The sequence below is a fragment of the Mesoplodon bidens genome (assembly GCF_964165515.1).
Source record: "Mesoplodon bidens genome assembly, chromosome: 9".
Classification (NCBI taxonomy): Eukaryota; Metazoa; Chordata; class Mammalia; order Artiodactyla; family Ziphiidae; genus Mesoplodon; species Mesoplodon bidens.
Window position 1 is genome coordinate 83,487,397 of NC_138166.1, and position 15,856 is coordinate 83,503,252.

General features: G+C 42.3%; 1 protein-coding gene across 1 annotated transcript in view; it reads right to left on the reverse strand.

The window, feature by feature from the left end:
* The window catches only part of TNPO3 (transportin 3), a 163,961-nt gene extending 158,668 nt beyond the window's left edge, over nt 1–5,293 (reverse strand). The window contains exon 1 of the mRNA XM_081243921.1: nt 4,796–5,293. The gene's annotated coding sequence lies outside the window, so the exon portion shown is untranslated. The remainder of the gene's footprint in view (nt 1–4,795) is intronic.
* Between the last annotated feature and the right edge of the window lie 10,563 nt (nt 5,294–15,856).

The window sequence follows — 15,856 nt, forward strand, 5'->3', positions numbered from 1 at the left end:
TCCACCTAGAGGGGTGGGATAGGGAGGGTGGGAGGGAGACGCAAGAGGGAGGAGATATGGGGATATATCTATATGGATAGCTGATTCACTTTGTTATAAAGTAGAAACTAACACACCCTTGTAAAGCAATTATACTCCAATGAGATGTTCAAAAAAAAAAAAGAAATTGTCAGACAACTTCATCATTTCTTAATAATCATGGTTTATTCCTTCAACTATGGGTATCAGATTATATAAACATCTGAAAGGATCCTGCCGTCTATTGGGGGAGACAAAACAAATTTTCAAAAAGGTTAAAAAAATGATAAATGCAATTAAAGTGCTTTCGGTGTTGGGGCAGGGGCTGAAATGACTTTCAGCGGAAGAGAATCTGTTAAGACTTTAAGGAGAAAGAATTTAAGCTAGGCTTTGAAAAGATGGGCTAGTTTCTTCATTTGAACACAGGATTGGGAAAAAGTAATAGTAAAAGTCCAAAGGTAAGAAAAAAATTAAAAAATCATAAAACCAGACAAAGGCTGCATCCCCTCCCCACAAAAAACCATTTGCTTATTCTGGGAGATCCTACAGCTGTGTGAATGCTGATGGGAAGGATCCAGTAAAGAGGGAGTTTTAGGATACCAGTGAGACACAGGATAACCAAAAGATCAAGGTTCCTGAGAATTCAGATAATGAGATGCAGAGCACTGAAATCGGACAGGAGAAGCAGTTGGATCCACACGCTCAAGTTCTACCACATCAGAGGTGAAGGGTTGGTGGTATATTGAAGAAAGGGAGGAGAACGACAGTCCCTGGAAAAAGACAAGACCTAACAAAGAAAAAGGGCCAGTCAATGGAATACGGTTTTGATGAAATTCAAGAACTAAGACTTCTGTTTAACACAATTTAACTGATTGAAACATCTGTTTGCCCTCAAATTCCCTCCAAAGTCAGAGTAAAAAGAGTTTTTCCCCCAAGGATGAGGGAACCCACAAGGACAGAAAATGGAAACACGAATGATATTAACAAAACTGTGAAAAGGAGAAAGCTGCTGGGTAAGTGTTAACTCTCAGAGAAGGTCTGAGAAAGCTGAAATTTGTCTGGCAGCAGGGAGGGGGAAGGGATAAGAATGGGGGAAGCCAAGAGGCAAACTAATTCATTTGCAAAATCCCAGTAAGGCTCAAGAATTAGAAGTACTGAGATACACCTGAAGACAGATGCACAGATAGAACAAACAAAGGAATGGCTTCAAAATCTGTGTAAGCGGTTTAGTTTCCTAGATTTGCTCCCTGACTCTGAGGGGCCAGGCTACTATACTATCCTCCCACCATCACAGAAAACTCAAGGTTTACTTTGCAGAGACTGAAGCAGAGGGACTCTGGACTCTTGGACAACAGACTCACCTAAGGACAGGAGTATCATACTGAAAACAGATTATATAAACTAAAGTCTACATACTTAGCCTTTAGATTCCTCCTCCAGTTCATTCTCCTACCTGCCACTGGCAGCCTAGTTCATAACCTCCAGGCAGAAGACTACAGAACTCTCAGGGTCAAAGTGGTCCAAGAAAAATGACCAACAATGAGAGAGAAGAGATGAAGGTTCCCCTCTCAATTATCTGTCAAATGAGGGAGTAATTCAAGAAAAGATCGTGGGAGCCACGATTCAGCACATCCAATACAAGAAAGAAAAAGGAATTCCCTAGGACAGTGAGATCCCAGGATAATAATTATGCAAGAGACCTGGAGAACAACCAGGCCAGATTGGAGCAGGGAGACAGAGGGCTCTCGGGAGAGGTTTCCTTCCACCAAAAAAGGAAACAGATTACCAGTGTGAACATACTAAGAGGATATTTACGCCTACTAACAGAGAGTTTGGGATGAATTACTGTAGATATATAGAAAAGAAGGCAAACGTGAATAAAGAAAAAGGTAATGATTACCACAAAAAAAAAAGTTGCACAAAAAAGAAATGATCAGGGTATACACACTTCATGATTCACAATGTGTAATGATTTAACCAGAAATGTGGTATACCTATGTTAACCAAAAATGTGGCATACCATAGGCATACCTATGAGTGATGGGCTGTGAGGAAGCGGAGGAAGCCTAAATCCTCACCTTTCATAGGAGAAACTATGAAACTGCTCTCTTTTCTTCCTAAATCTTGTAAAACTATTCCCATTTTATAACTTTAGAAAGTTTTTAAAGTTTGGCTTAAATCTTTAAAATTTTAACAATAATAACTTTTATTACTAAATTAACAATAAATTTTTTCATTTTGATAAAATTAAAATTATGTAAGATTTCAAAAAAGTAAAAACTATTACATGACATTACTTGAGATTCCTGAGCCAGCAAACTAGAAGAATTTCAGTTGGTTGTGTCATCAGAGCTCACTGCGCGAGTTAGTGATTTAGGGGGGGTTGGTGGCTTTTTAACAATGACAAGATCCAAGATGTGACTGTGTGACCAGGTGGCTTAGAAAAAAGTAAAGGAATTAAGAAGCCAAAGTGTTAGCTGAATTGTCAATCCAGATGCTGCAAGTTGCCTAAAAATGATGATGTGTGACTGTGCTATTTTCCAGGTCCACTTTTCCACTCTTCTCTACCATGTTTTCTGCCCCAGTATGCTGACCTCTATGGAACAGATCAACAGGTTCCTGAGTCCCCTAGCTTAGGGTTAGGTTTGCCCATTGGGAAATCCCAGGTGGAAGTTAGGAGAATAAGGTGTAGGTATTTATTCTTCCAGCTTCCTCCCTGCAGAATCACCTCATGCTGGCTATGTCCCTTCAACTGAAAACTACAATTCCTCTCAAGGCAGCCAACTCCATACTTCTCCTGAGAGTCCAAGAAGTAACCACTCTCTCTCTTACCTCTTCTGGCTTAGGGCTCCTAACAGTTTGGCTACAGGGTACTACACTATCTTTTGTGGTACCCCATTATATCCACATCTTTATAAACAGTACCTTTATAAAACAAACACTCCTCAAATTAGTCTATTTCAAGTGTGCCATCTGTTCCTGTTGGGACCTGACTGTAAATAGTGATGATGATGATGGTGATGATGTAAGGCTGTAACAGAGACTAGTGGAAACTAAGTGACTAATATTTAAATAACAATTATTAACATATTTTGAGTTCTAGGTTCCAAGAACTTTGTTAAGCTCTTTGTAGGTATTAACTCGTTTAAACATCACAAATATCCTGTGCCAAGCAAAGATTTTTTGTGTCTGGTTCATTTCCATATACCAACACCTAGCAGTTGCTGGTACATGGTAAGCACTAAAATACTGATTTAAAATACATACAGCAGGGGGCTTCCCTTCCCTGGTGGCGCAGTGGTTGAGAGTCCGCCTGCCGATGCAGGGGACATGGGTTCGTGCCTCGGTCCGGGAAGATCCCACATGCTGCGGAATGGCTGCGCCCGTGAGCCATGGCCGCTCAGCCTGCGCGTCGGGAGCCTGTGCTCTGCAACAGGAGAGGCCACAACAGTGAGAGTCCCGCGTACCGCAAAAAAAAAAAAATAAATTAATTAAAATACATACAGCCATAAACAGGTTTAGTAGGGAAGGCTGACTTTTGGTATGGTGTAGCATTTCTCCTATTTTTACTTTGAAAACTTTAAGATCAGGGACGTGTGGCTCCCCAGATCACAAAAACTAACTAAACACTAAGATAGACCACATGTGAATGATTTTCTTGTGTAGCCAACAGTGAGTCTTATCCCCGTCTCTTCCCATCAGGTCACCGAGGACTTGGGTTCCCGATTTTTTTTTTTAAGTGTAATATTCAAAGTTGCAATTTTTTAAATACTTATTATGCACTCACAGCGTAGGAGCTGATTCAAAAGGGTAGAGCATCTTTAAGTACTAGTTATGAGTTTAAAAGAAGAAATGGAAGGGGAGGGAGCAAATTTTAAAACATACTTAGGCGTATAAAATGCAAAAATAAGAAAGGTAAAGTCAGCAATATCACCAAGTACACCTAATCACACTGAATTACAGCACTGCAAGGGCAAGTAGGAAAATTAGAGGAGGAAGCATAATACACGAGATTCAAAGAACACAGAAACACAATAAGTATAATAGGCTGCAATTAACCCCCTCATTGGATGCTGACACAATTATCTGTAATAGTCAAGGCAGCTACGATACCCGTATCTTATAAAGAAGCTAAAAATCAGGGGAAAGAGAAGGTTAGAAAACCAATATGCAGCAAAATGAGAACTGCAAAGATTTTCTGAAACGAGATTTGATTTTTTTTCTTTACGTTATGTTGCACTCCAAAACACGGCGAAAACTCACGTGTATAAGGCTCTAGCAACCTGAGAAGTTTCGAGAATAATGTACTCAAACTAGAGTGAAAAGCAGCAAGAAACAGTGAGATGTAAGGCTATGAGAGGGAAGGAATTGCCGGAGTAACACCTGGACACCGAAGAGAGATGGATAAAACATCCTTAAGTGGAAGACAGAGAAAGACTGGGATTGGATTTGGTTGAAGAAAGACAAAACGGAAAAGCAAGGCCTAAGAAACAAACAGTAGCAAGGGTGAAACTTAGAGGACCAGATCGAAGCCACGAGCGAGAAGTACAGGACCTACAAGCCAGATTCTACGGGGTGGGGAAAGGGCCACTTCGCGACCGGCCAGCTGCAACTAGTTTCCGAAAAGCCGCGTACATGTAGCTTCGCAGCCCCACCCCGCGGCAGCAGCTCCTCCCCAAGGAGGACCTCAGGAGGCCAACGGCCGGGCGCCGGCTCCAGCCGAGGTCCCACCCAGCCCTTGCCCCGCGGCGCAGAATGGCCTCTCTCGGCCCCTCACCGAACGCTGCAGCTCCCCAAGCCAAAACGAAGCGCGCTCCTTTCCGCTGGGATCTGGGTCGTGGTACAGCGCCTGCACTGCCTGGTACACCAGCTGCAATGTCGGCTTTGCCCCTGCCATGGTGGTAGCGGTGGTGGCGGCAGCGATGGCTCTGGTGTTTTCTCCCGAGGCTTCTCCGGCTGCTCCGCCTTCGCGCTTCCTCACTTTGTCGGCCACGGCCGCTCCCTGACTGGCGCCATCTCCTCTTTGGCCGTTACCAGGGCAGAGGGGTTCCCCGTTGAAGTTACCCCCTCGGAAACAGAGGTTAGGTCGTATTCAAGTTCCTGGTTGTTTTTCCGATCTTACCACTAGACTCTAGACTTCTGAGTCTACACGCCGGTGCTCGCCTCTTGACCCGCTGACTTGCCCTCAGAAAGCTGTCCCAGCCCGACACAGACCATGCAGCATACCTCAGCAGCCTTTACCCGGACCGGAAGCGGCAGCACCAAAACCTTTGGCACACTTCCGCCTGGTGCGGCGTAAACTGGCTCCTTCCCCGCATGCCTCCTCTTGTCTCACCGCCCCCTCCCGGAAGTGAGAAGGAAAGAAGTGGTTCTCTACTTCCTTGCGTCGGACTGAAGCTCTAGGACCCTCGTGGTTCCCACACCTGTGCAGCTCTCCTCTCCTTGGCAATGGATCCGAGGGCTTTCCTCCTCCTTCCGACTTCTCCATTCCTCTACATAGAGTCCTTTTGGACCCCCGTGGACAAGGCGCATCAATTCAACCATCTGTGGAGTGTCCACTGTACTGCAAATTCAAAGATGATTTAAGACAAGATTTGTATGCAGACCCTAATGGAGGAGACAGACACGTAATCAAATAACTATTGTCCAAACCTGAAAAATGTGTCACGAAAATAAATACAAAATGCCTAGAATTCCCTTTCCACTAAATTCTGACACCCAAAAAGGTATTTCATTCTATTGCCCAGGACGCTCTGACTCCAGAGTATTTACACAAACACACTGAATTGTGTGTTTGTGTATGCCTTTCTTCCCGAATCAAACATCGATGGTATAACAATTCACAATTCACAAAAGAAAATATAAATCTTGGAATCTGTACTATGGAGAAAATTTCCAAATGTTGCTGCTTCTCCTTTGCACTAATAAGTAACGACTACTGGGACTTCCCTAGGGGCACAGTGGTTAAGAATCTGCCTGCCAATGCAGGGGACACGGGTTCCATCCCTGGTCCGGGAAGATCCCATGTGCTGCCGAGCAACTAAGCCCATGTGCCACAACTACTGAGCCTGCAAGCCACAACTACTGAAGCCCACACGCCTAGAGCCTGTGCTCTGCAACAAGAGAAGCCACCACAATGAGAAGCCCGTGCAATGCAACGAAGAGTAGCTCCCGCTCACCGCAACTAGAGAAAGCCCACGTGCAGCAACAAAGACCCAATGCAACCAAAAATTAATTAATTAATTAATTAACTGCCACCATTTGATGAATGCTTACAATGTGTAAAGCACTGTAGTTATGAGGTCTTATTTAATCCTTTTAACAATTATATAAAGTAAATCCCCAATTTAACGAATAAGAAATAGGTAATTATGGGCTTCCCTGGTGGTGCAGTGGTTGGGAGTCTGCCTGCTGATGCAGGGGACGCGGGTTCGAGCCCTGGTCTGGGAGGATCCCACGTGCCGCGGAGCGGCTAGGCCCGTGAGCCACAACTACTGAGCCTGCGCGTCTGGAGCCTGTGCTCCTGTAACAGGAGAGGCCGCGATATTGAGAGGCCTGCGCACCGCGATGAAGAGTGGCCCCCACTTGCCACAGCTGGGGAAAGCCCTCGCACAGAGGCGAAGACCCAACACAGCAAAAATAAATAAATTAATTAATAAACTCCTACCAACAACATCTTCTTAAAAACAAGAAATAGGTAATTAATCTGCCCAAGGTTACACATTTCTTAAATGAAAATCAGGATTTGAATCCAAATGTTTTGCTCCAAAGGCTGTTAAGTTGTACAGTCCCTATCATCCTGTATATTGGTTTGTTTCTGAATTGTTACTGTCAAAAGATTTTAACTACCAATATCACAATGAAAACAGTGTTACTGTACACAGTTGATATAATTTCTGACCAAAGGAAAGAATCTTGATATTTTGGTTGCCTAATTCATCCATTCATTAAAAATTTAGTAAGACCACCTTGGTCTCTGCCCTCATGGAGTTTACAGACCAAATGCAATGAAAGACAACTCAGTACAGTTGAAAAGGTCTATGAATATCCACAAGCAAAAGAATGATATTGGACCTACCTTGCACCATATACCAAAACTAAAAAAGAACCTAAATGTAAGAGCTAAAACTATGAAACTCTTAAAAGAAAACTCTTAAAAGAGTGTATCTTCATGACCTTGGATTACACAATGGTTTCTTAGATATGGCACCAAAAGCACAATTAACAAAAGGGAAAATAGATAGTCCGATTTATCTATTTTAGTTCATCAGTTTAGTTAATCAAAACTAAAAACTTGTGTGTGTCAAAGAACACTATTAAGAAAGTGAAATGACAACCCACAAAATGAGGGAAAATGTTTGCAAATCAAATATCTGATAAGGGATCAGTATCCAGAACATATAAAGAACTCATAATTCAACAATGAAAAGACAAGATAGGGGTTGGTCACTTGAAAGACTGTATGCGTGATTAGAGAGTTGCAACTTTGGACCAGATTAAGTGCAATCACTTAACACTGATGTAATCATCTGTGCCTAGGAATGAAACCCTGATCAAAACTCTGGACATTGAAGCTCAGTAGAGCCTTCTGGTTAATGAACAGGTTAATATGCCAGATGGGTGATATACCCTGACTCCACCAAGAGAGGGCATGGGAGTTCTGTCTTCTTCCCAGACCTCCTGCTATGTATAGCCTTTTAAATACATCTTTATTTATATGTGTAGCACTTAACTGAGTTCTGTGAGTTGTTCTAGCAGATTATCAAACCTGTGGGGGTAGTGGGAACCCCTGAATTTGTAGCCAGTTGGTCAGTAGTGCAGGTGGCCCGGGGACCCCTGAAGTAAGGCTGACGTTTGAAGTGAAGGCAGTCTTGAGGGGGACTGAGCCCTTAAGCCTGTGGAGTCTGATACTAACTCCAGGTAGTGTCAGAATTGACGTGGCCTTCACCCCACTGCTGTAGAAACAGAACAGGTAAGATGTTCACGAAGTCTGTAATTTAGTTTAACAGACATAAGCCCTGTCCTCCCCAAACTAGATGAAACAAATATGTTAACAATTATTAAATGTAGGAGACAGGTAATTGTGGTCACAATACCATTCTCTCTACTTCTCTGTTTGAAATTTTCCAAATTAAAAAAAAGTCAAAACTGGAAAAAAATTATGTCAATTTTTATTTATGACATGAAAAGATGTCAGAAAATATTATTGGAAAAAGAAACAGGTTATGACTCAGCATGTGAAAATGCTCATTGACATGAAATTATATCTATGTTTCTATATAGGTAGAGAGGTGTCTGGAAGGATTTTCAACAAAATGTTAACAAAGGTTATCGCCAGGGATGGGATTTTGAGTGGTTTCTACTTTCTTTTTTGTCTGTGTTTCTTCATAACATGAATCACCCCTTGACATATTCCATATTATTTTTATTATTTTTTGGCTACTCTCTCCATTAACATGTAGTTAATGTTTTCAATGGTGCCTGACATAGGGCAGGGACACAATAAATATTTGTTAAATGCATTAATAAAGCTTCTATGATTTGAATTTTTCTTTCTAATGATTATTTTCACTTTTAAAACAACACAGGTGTTTTTTTCCAAACAGTGACACTATAAACTGGAAGTCATAGTTGTCAGGAGCCAGTGTTGACTGAATCTTAGTGGCTGTTTGCCAAAAGGCTGTACAGCACAGGCCTCTCCTGGCCCAACTTCAATCCATAGGGCACATATTCTATGCCATATTCCTCCAGCTGCACAACCTGAGACGGCCATAAACCCAGCACTGGACAAACCTCTTTCCTTCATTTAAACCCACATTCAGGGCTCACGTGCTGAGGATATCACCTGCCTTTGTCTGGTTCTTCACCTCAGAACTGCCCTCAGTCGTGGCCAGCTTTTCCCCCAGTTTCACTTGCAAAGCAAATTCAAACTGGTGAGAGGGGCTGGGAGAGAAGGATGGTGAATAGAGATCATGAATTTCTATGGAATACGGAGAGCACAAATGAACTGTCCACAGTCAAAAGGAGCCTTTAAAGTTTAAAGACAGATGTCCTGAGGGACAGTTCTGATAAACAGGGATGGGAAAACAGAATAGGTTTGAATTTTTCTGAACATTAACAAAGTGAAATTCATTTCAGAAAAATAAAAAAAATACTGTACAGAGAACCCAAGGGCAATGGTAGAGCAAAAACACACACAGTTCAGTCAAGGTCCAAGCTGCCCCAATTCCTTCTCCTTGATTCCTCACAAAGTCTTCCTTCACTCGTTGAACTCTTCTCTTTGGAAGGCAGACACAGAGGAGGGGAAAAGTAGCTTTCTCCCAACAAGCTTAATTTCTATAAGTCATATTATATCCATAGGTTTTTGACTTTTAGTGCAGTTTTACTTCAGGGTATTAACCAATACATTGGAGCTGGTATGATATGGGTCAAACTGTAACCCACCCAGGCTGACAGATTACACTTCCCTCACAAATGCAGAAGACTCCATTTGGCTGTAGGGAGAAAAAAAAAATAACTTTCTCTTGTACGGCATGGTGGAAAGTGGGCTATCCTAAAAATTAGACCCCCTGGTGCCAGTCCCAGCACCACCACTTTATGGCCATATGACTCTAGCCAAGTAACTACCTTCATAAGCTGCAAAAAGGGGCATGATACCTGCCCATTCAACATACAAGGAGGACCAAGTAAGATCACGTGAAAGTGCTTTGGAACTGGCTCCTTGTAAACAACTGTGAAGTAATTACCGTTGTACAAAAATATGGAGTCAAACTGTCACTTCTGGTCTTATTGAGATCCTTAGAAATCTCAAGTTTTTACCCCCAAACCAACAGGCTTTTCAAATACGCGAGGAACGGTAGCTTAATGAGCTACCCAGGCTGTAAACAAGCCAAAGGCTTGGCTACTCCACCAGCCAAGCACCTGTAAACACCGTCACACCTGTCACAGTGCCTGCATCTCCCTGATTCCTGGGGTCAAAGTGTTTACCAGCTGGCTCTTGCTTCTGGAAGAATTTAGATATTTACATCCACCTTCCCTCCCACTCTACTCTTAGTAGGCACTGAGCACGCACCTGCTCTGGCTCCATGCTACTGGATCCAGACTCCAGGACCTCCTTCCATGAACAAACCCAACACCCTCCTCATTGTCCTCCAGCCTTCTAGATCTCTCTACAGCCTCAGACATCTCAACTTCCCTGTTCCCCCTGTGCCCCAACACTTCATTTCCCAAGACTTCAACTTCCACAGCTCAGCCCTCCCTGATGTCACTTTGATTCTCAATGGTGCCTATCAACCCAGCTGCATATTAAAATCACCTGGGCAGAGGGAGGGGAAACTTCCTTGGTGGTCCAGTGGGTAAGACTCAGTGCTTCCAATGCAGTGGGCCGGGGTTTGATCCCTGGTCGGGGAACTAGATCCCCTAAGAAGTCTGCATGCCACAAAAAATACCCCACATGCTGAAACGAATATCCTGAACAGCCACCCCAAAAAAGGAAAAAAGAAAAAAAATCACCTGGGGTGGGGATGCCTGGGTACCTCTCTAGACCAGTTAAATCAGAAATCCTGCGGCTAGGTCTGGGGCTCCAATCTTGGTACCTTAAAGCTCCAGGTGATTCTAATGTGCAGCTAGGTTGCTGGTCATGCCTTCATTTTGTCACAGAAGGGTTTCTCAACAGGAGAGCTACTGGCATTTGGGGCAGGACGATTCTTCCTTGTGCAAGTCTGACTCAAGCATTGTGGAGTGTCGGTAACATACCCCAGTCATGGCGACAACCAAAAATGCACCAACGTCTCTAAATGCCCTCACTTGAGAATCTTACAAGCTCCTTCTCTTCCTTTTGTGCCCACCCCCAAGTGAAAGCCCCTCCCTTTCCGCCCCGCCCTTCAATTCTCAGGTGACCAGTTGTTCTAGTTTGCTCAGGACCCAGGGTTTTCCCAGGACATGAGGCTTTCAGTGCTAAAACTAGGAAAGTCCCAGGCAAACGACAATGGTTAGTCATTCTAGATTTTCTTTTCTTGCCTCCCATGAGAGATACCCATTGTTTTTTCTGCTTCCCTCACCTCTTTTCTGGGAACTGGCCCTTCCCGATCCCAACCTTCCTCCATTCAAAGGTTACACTGGGAACAGCCTTGAAGAGGTTGCTTACACAAACTGGGCCCCCTGAGTTCCTCCCCCAGAATTTGCAATTGGAAGTGGATGCTAGTCACAATTTGGCTAGTGCTCCAAAAGAGATTTAAATTCGGGAATGGTTGGTGGCCATTTCCTATCAAGAAGACTGCTGTGAGGTGTGGGAGAGGATGGGCAGTGCAGAAAATCCGTCTGTAACAACAGAAGATACATGTGCCCTGAAAGAAACACATACACAGGTGAGGTAGAAGCTTCCTGGCTTCTACACAGTGCTCAAGTGATTCTCAAACTTGAGCCTGCATCAGCATCCCTCACGTAGAGGCGTCCTTAAAACGCTGTTTTCTGGGTCCCGCCCCCAGAGCATGTAATTCAGTAGGTCTGCATGTGGCCCAAGGATCTGCTTTTCTAAGGCACTCCCGGGTGGTGTTGATGCTGTAAATTACGGATTATGTGAGGACCCCTCCTCTGGGCCAGAGTTCCAGGGCCTCTGAGGGCCTAGCAGGTTCAGCCCCACCCTAGGGTTACACGAGCCTGTGCCTTTCTAATAAATCCCCTCCTTTTTTTCTTAAACAGCTTTATGGAGATATAATTCATATAGGGTATAATTCACCCACTTAAAGTGTCCAATTCAATGATTTTTAAGAGATTCACAAATATGTACCGCTATCACCAATTTTAGAACAATTTTCATCACCTCAAAAGAAACCCCATCTCCGTTAGCTATCACTCCTCTCCCCACGCCCTTCTCTCCCCACCCTTGCCCTAAGCAACCACTAATCTATGTTCTCTACATAACGATTTTGCTGTTGTGCACATCTCATATGAATGGAATTATATATTATGTAGCCTTTTTTGACTGGCTTCTTTCACTTGGCATGATGTTTTCAAGATTTATCTACGCTATAGTTTGGATCAATACTTCATTCCTATTCAGACGCTTTGCTCATTTTAAATTGGGTTATCTTTTTTATTATTGAGTTATAACAGTGTTTTATATGTACTGGATACAAGTCTCTTATCCAATATGATTTGTAAATATTTTCTCCCATTCTGTAGGTTGTCTTTTCACTTTCTCGATGGTGGGAGCTGAATGTTTGTGCTCCCCTTGAAATTCATATGTTGAAACTGTAATGCCCAATTTCATGGTACTAGGATATGGGGCCATTGGGAAGTGCTTAGGTCATGAGAGTGGAGCCCTCATGAATGGAATTATGCTCTTATAAAAGAGACCCCACAGAGCTCCGTAGCCCCTTGTGCCATGTGAGGACACAATGAGAAGTCTGCAACCCAGAGGAGGGTCCTCTCCCAGCCATGCTGGCACGCTGATCTCAGATTGCCAGCCTCAAGAACAGTGAGAAACAAATTTCTGTTGTTTATAGCTGCTCAGTCTGTGGTATTTTGTTATAGCAGCTCGAATGGACTAAGACAGTGTCCTCTGAAGCACAAAATTTGTAAATGTCGATAAAGTCCAATTTATCTATTTGTTGTTTTTGCTCCTCATGCTTTTGGTGTCATTTCTAGGCATCCTTTGCCAAATCCAAGGTCATGAAGATTTACCCCATGTTCTCTTCAAAGAGTTTTATAGTTTTATATCGTATATCCTGTATGATCAGGCCACCCAAGATGGCTGTTCTCTTGCTCTCTGTACATCCCCTGCTCGACCAGTCCCTGCCTCACCTACACCCTGCTTACATGACTGACCTTCCCTCTTAATCATAGAGCCTAATCAGTAAATGCCTATGTACTTGCTCCTGGCCCCAGCTAGTGATTGTTCTAATCTTTAGATCAGAAATATCGCCACTATGTTAGTTGATCAAAGCAGCGGTGAGGGGCGAGCCCCTCGGCTGGTTGCCCTGGCAACTGATGAGCCAACCTGACATCAATTCCCCCTATAACTAGTAATCTCTGTCTTCCCCTGGTAGTGAAGATCACTGCCATGTCCCGCCTGCCATCTGCTGGGCATGGTGGGGTGTCACTCCAGGACCTTGCTTCAGACATGTTAGCTCCCTGCTCCATTAAACCCCTGATGTCTCTTGTCACTGACTCCTGGCTCTTTCTTCTTCAGTCTTGAAGCTGCAAGACAGGGCTTGCAGCACTGCGGGGTGCAGCCCAACACATCCATTGTGAGTTAATTTTTGTATGTGTGTGCGAACTTCATTCTTTTGCATGTGAATATATAGTTTTCCCAGCACCATTTGTTGAAAAGACGATTCTTTCTCCATTAAGTGGTCTTGGCACTCTTGTTGAAAATCCGTTGCCCATAGATGTATGGGTTTATTTCTGGACTGTCAGTTCTATTCCTTGGATCTACATGTCTGTCCTTGTGCCAGTACCACACTGTCTTGATCACCATTGCCTTATTTTATCTTATTCCTTTTTATTTTGTTATTTATTTATTTTGGGGCCATGCTGTATGGCTTGTGGGATCTTAGCTCCCTGACCAGGCATTGCACTTGCGCCCTCAGCAGTGAAAGTACAGAGTCCTAGCCACTGGACAACCAGGGAATTCCCACCATTGCCTTATTTTAAATTTTGAAATTGGGAAGTGTGACTTCTCCTACTTTCTTCTTTTTTAAGATAATTGTGGCTATTCTGGGTACCTTAAAATTCAATCTAAGTTTTAGAATCAGCTTGTCAATTTCTACAAAGAACTCAGCTGGGACACTATAGAGATTACACTGATTCAGTAGATCAGTTTGAGGAGTATTGCCATCTTAACAATGTTGTCTTCCAATCCATGAACATGGGATGTTCTTCCAATTAGTTAGACCTTTAATTTCTTTCAACAGTGTTTGTAGTTTTCAGAGTATAAGTTTTGCACTTCTTTTGTTAAGTTTATTCCTATTTTTATAAATAAAATTGTTTTTTAATTTTATCTTTGGATTGTTCACTGTAAGTATATAGAAATACAATTGATTTTGTATATCGATCTTGTATCCTGCAATCTTGCTAAATTCATTTATTAGTTCTAAAAGTTTTTTAGTGTATTTTTTAGGACTTTCTATATACAAGATCATATCATCTGCAGATAGAGATACTTTTACTTCTTCCTTCCCAATTGGGATGCTTTTATTTCTTTGTCTGGCATCTATGCCAATGTAACGAATAAATGGTAAGGATCTAAAAGAGCCCATTTCTCACCTGGATGAAAGAAAGGAAAGACTCAGCACTAAATCTATGTATCAATTAGGAAAACCCAAAAGAGTTTAGTTTTGGAGGATGGAGGGAACAAAAAGTGCCCACCGAACTGAGAAGTTATCCTGAGACGGAAAAATGATGCACGTAGCTCCATATAATCAATGAATCAGCTTCTCATACGGTAACTTACTTACAGGGTGGGATTGGCCAGATAACGATCCAGAAGCATTCACAGCTGCACTCGGCACCACCAAGATGCCATTGGGACAACTTCATAATTAACCTAGGGTTAGGGGGTATACAGTTGGAAACAAGAAGTGCATTCCTAAGGCAAGATTTATGAATAGGTAACTAGTCTCTTCGGTGCTGGGAATATAGCAGTGAAGGTTTGCATCACTGTTTGGGGACGAATAGAGCATAAAGGCCACCTAGACCTAACGATCATTAAACTATATCTATTACTACAAAGCCCTTGATGACAGAGAAGAGTTTACTATACAGGGCAGCCCTAGGTAGAGTCAGTGGAAGAATAGGAGGAATTGAATGGGCCCAAGATGGCATCAGTTATGTTAACAGCCATACAGTTTAGAGATGGGTACATAAACAGTACGTGATTCCTTCAAACTTTCTGTTACAATTTAATTCAAAGTTCTTCTGGGGACACAGTATTAATGCAAGTACTGAATTTACATTCCTGATCCTGATGAAAGCCTTTTTAAATCCACTTGTCTTGAAATACTACTTTTCAAACTTTCCACTAAAGATGCCCTAAAGGGAGAGAAGAGGAAAAATATGAGGAGCAATCCTATACAGCTTATGATAACATGAAATAACTTTGAAGTGTTACGTTTTATCTTAAAAATTCATGCAGTTTTTATTTTCTATTCCAAGATAAAGTCAGTTCATTTTAACATTAAAATAATGTTTTCTTTCCAAGATAAGAAAGGAAGCCTTTACCATATGATCCAACAATTCCATTTCTGGGTATATAATTTAAAAACCCCTGAAAGCAGGAAGCCTGAAAACTTATTTGTACACTCACGTTCATAGCAGCACTATTCATAACAACCAAGGGATGGAAGCAAGCCAAATGTCCATTAACAGATGATAGGGTAAACAAAATGTGGTGTAGACATACAACGGAATATTATTCAGTCTTAAAGAAGAGTGAAATTGACACATGATACAACATGGATGAATTCTGAGGACATTAAGCTAAGTGAATTAAGCCAGTCACAAAAGATAAATACTGTATGATTCCACTTATATGAGTATCTAGGGTAGTCATATTCATAAAAAGAGAAAGTAGAATGGTGGTTGCCAGGAGCTGGGCAGAATGGGGAATTGTTTAATGGACACAGAGATTGGCTGCACAGCAATGTAAATATAGTTAATAGTACTGATCTGTAACTTAAAAATGGTTAAGATGGTAAATTTTATGTCGTGCATTTCTTACCACAATTAAAAAAATAATTTAGAAATTTTTAAAAGTTTTAAAAGAAGGCCTTATAATTTGGTCAGAGGAAGCCAATTAGTATCGAGATTCAGCTAGAACTAAGTACACTGCCTTGGT